Source organism: Gavia stellata, chromosome 6 (assembly GCF_030936135.1).
Source record: "Gavia stellata isolate bGavSte3 chromosome 6, bGavSte3.hap2, whole genome shotgun sequence".
Taxonomy (NCBI): domain Eukaryota; kingdom Metazoa; phylum Chordata; class Aves; order Gaviiformes; family Gaviidae; genus Gavia; species Gavia stellata.
Genome location: NC_082599.1, coordinates 33,048,918 through 33,052,617, shown reverse-complemented (window position 1 = coordinate 33,052,617; position 3,700 = coordinate 33,048,918).

The following is a 3,700-nucleotide window of genomic DNA, read 5'->3' as shown; positions in this document are numbered from 1 at the left end:
TGCGTGGCAATTCTGTTTACTGCATCTGTAATGCCTGTTGGGACATACAGCGACATTCTCATTTGACATGCATGGGTCTCCTGTAGCTTGGGTATACAAGTTTAATTTCATGACAGTCAGCAAGCAAGAGATGCCTGCCTGGAACTTAGTTATGCAGTCATGATACAGTCACTGTCCACTCTTGGATCTGGGAATGCGGAAGTGTTGCTGGTTCCCTGTTATACACGTAGCATTTGGGGCTCACTGAGATGTGTTGCTCTTTAAGGTTTCTCTGAAAATGCAAGTCCTTTAGGACAAATGATTCAGGATTTTAGAAGTGTGGTAAAATCCACAGCAGAAATCCTGCTTTCATGCTGCCAGCCAATGCTTTTTCTTGATAAAGAAGAAAAGCCCAAACAATAGGAGAAAGTATGAACATTGGAAATAGGTATGAAGTGTGGGATCATTGATGCAGATTTTGCAGTTGTGTTTGTTCTCATTCTAACTTGAAAAGGCTTCAAAGTCATTATGGGTAGAGGCTGCCACACTTACCTCTCCTTGCAGCGAGTCTCAGAGGAAAGCAATTGCAATCCAAGTTAGGGTCCCAGGGCGCACTGACGTTCCAGAGCTACCTCTGCCTTCGTCAGCTGGAGCTGGCGACACCTCTTCTGTTGGAAGAGCATGGTTGATAGGTCCTGCATAAACTTGGGGTAATGACTAGCTCTTGCATAATCATGAATTGGAGGAAACATCTCATGACTTGTTACTTTTAAGGAACTTAATGTAGGATGAAAATTCATATGCAATTTACTGATTCCTTAAGCAAGGTTTTAAGTGACAAGACAGCTGCGGAATGCAAAGTCAACAGACACACTTTTGCACCTTCAAGGGTGTGTGATACAAAAGACTTTTCTCTCTTCTGCTAGGAAAAATGGAATTTTCACTTGTTCTCCAGCTGTTTTGCTAGAGATAAGAACATAGCAGCTGTGAATCTGTCTAGCTTGCTTCATCACAGTTCTTGCTCCCTAGTTTACTTTTGGGGCTAAGTGTTTTTTAATGTCAACTATCTCTTTACCCTGGGAAATCCAACTGAATTAAGAATATATAAAAGCTGCTGAAACTATCTAAGCATATCTTCTAGTGAACTAAATGTTGCATGTTCAAATAACTTCAGATTTTTGATGCAGGGAGATTTTCAAGGTTTTTTGTCATCTAACTAAAGGGAATTCTCAGCAAAACTTGAAATTACCTTTGTAATTTGGGTATTTCTTTGTATATAAATAGCTAACATCATTATTCCTTTTTCACTAATGGCTCTAAAACAGACTCAAACATTTTGACAAAGCTCAAATGGATGAGTATATGGAAAGCACTGCTTGTTAAATAAGGTGGACATGTTGGCAGTTGGTGAGTCTACTGACTTGTGGCTTGTTGGATAGCATCCAACGTTTACAAACTGCAAATGTGAACAGGTAGAAAACATTACAACAAAGAGCTTCTGGATGCCATGGTAGGGTTTTTTTGTTTAGGTATTCCTTGGACACTTGTGTGCAACAGTGGGAGGGCCAAAAAATCTAAGAGGTCTTGATGGACTTTTCACCATCGAGGTTTATATATGTATACATTAACTCATTGTCTACTCTGAGCCCATCTATATGCTCAAGAAGATTACGAGAAGCCATGTTAAAATTCTTCAACAGTTACTCCTGTAAAATGTGTATTTTCTTTTCAAAATCTATATTCTTTGGGGAAAATGTTAAATTAGTTGTTAAAAAAGATTCTGTAATAAAATTCTTCTTGTTGAAACACCGCATTGTAGCATTCTCTGAGCAGAAAACAAACAATTCTTCGTTTCACTTGAATTTTTCTTCAAAAGAAGACAGGGGCAGAAAATTATTCCAGGTCAGAAATACTGTGCCTCTAATTTGATCCAAAAATTTGAAATCAATGAAATTTACTCTGAAATGACATTGCTTACTACCTTAGTCTATCTCCAAGTTCCAAGTGGCATACAGTCTGCTTTCAGAGAAAATCTCTTAAATTCAGCCTGTTCCATGTCTATTATGACATGTAAAATCTAGAGATTCTGGGATTGTGAAATTGCTGCTATGAAATGATTCATCAGACTACATCCGTGAGCATAGTCAGCTGTCAGAGTTCAAAAGACTCAAGACAAACTAGGGATTACACTTACTAAATCCTAATGGAAAGTTACTTAGAGGTCCCGTTTAAGAAAACATGTTAGCTGAAGCTTAGTTTGGTCTAGCTTCTCTGTAGACTGATTCAATTTGAGAAATTAAACATTCTTGAAACATCACTGCAACCAAGGTGTTGGTCTATGTTTTAAACCCACAAAGATGTAGCTAATTTAATGGCATTTTAAAAATGCATGGAACTTTAAGCAAGAAAAAATAGGGAATTGAAATCAAAAAGGAACAAATCTAACATAAAAAATGTGAAAGGAATTATGAGATTTAACAAAGATAAAGTCCTATATCTGGGATGGAGTAATCCTATGCAGCAACACACACTGGAATCTGTCGGGATCTGCTGAAAAGGACCTGGGGGTCCTGGTGGGCAGCAAGCTCACCTGGAGCCAGCAGTATGCCCTGGCAGCACCGAAGGTAAATGGTGCTATGCATCAGTGAAGATAAAAGTATAGTACAGTCAGCAGATGGAAAGTGTAATTATTCCACTTGACTTGGCAGTTGCTAGGCCACACCTGGAATACTGTGTCCCATTTTGGTCAACTCAGTTCAAGAGAGACATTCCAAAACAAGACAGGTCCAGCGAGGGTGCCACCATGATGATCAGAGGGTTGGAGGAATTTGGTTTGTTCAGGCCATAGAAAAGAAGACTTGGGGAGATCTAATTACAGTCTCAGAATACCTAGAGCTAGTTATAGAGAAGATGGGGGGTGCACACACAGGGACAGGACAATAGCCAACAGGCCCAAGTTGTTGCAGGTGAAATTCCATCTGAATAGAAGAAAAATGCTCTGGAGCATAATTAAACACTGAAAGAGATTGCCAAGAAATGGTGGTACCTCCCATTGGAAATATATGACTCGCCTTGACAGGACACTGGATAACCTAATCTCAGACCCTGCTTTCAACAGGAAGGTTGGACTAGATGATAAGCTCCAGAGATCCCTGCCAACCTAGACTGTCCTGTGACTCTGTGCTAACTTAGGAGAGAAAGAAGGAACTCAGAAGACAAGTCACAGGCTGAAGAAGGGCCTAGATATGTCAGATAACATTGGCTTTAAGCCTTTGGCAGAATGGAGGAGGAAAGATGTGAGGAAATGTATTATTTTTCATCTATATGCACATCTCCCACTCGCTTCCTTAGTGCTAACTGCCTTTAGAAGCCCAAAGTGTCAGATGTAGTGCTACAGCATTGTATGACCCATGTGGCTATAAAAAAGAGTGTGTTAAAACTGTCTTGGGGCAGTGCATTGTGTATGGCAAGCCCTGTCTCTCCAAAAGGACTGGTAAGCAGAGGCCTGCATCCTGGAAGAATATTAGCAGCCACAGACAACAGCTAGATACCAGCATGCTTAACAGCTCATGATTCCACTGTGTTGAGACCAAATGAGTATCCTCATAAAACTAAGTTTCCAGTGCATTCATGCAGCACACGAATTAGCAAACTGAAACTTTAATGCCTCTCAGAAATGAGAAAAGCTTAATGGTTGCTTTCTCATACCTTTATTTTGATG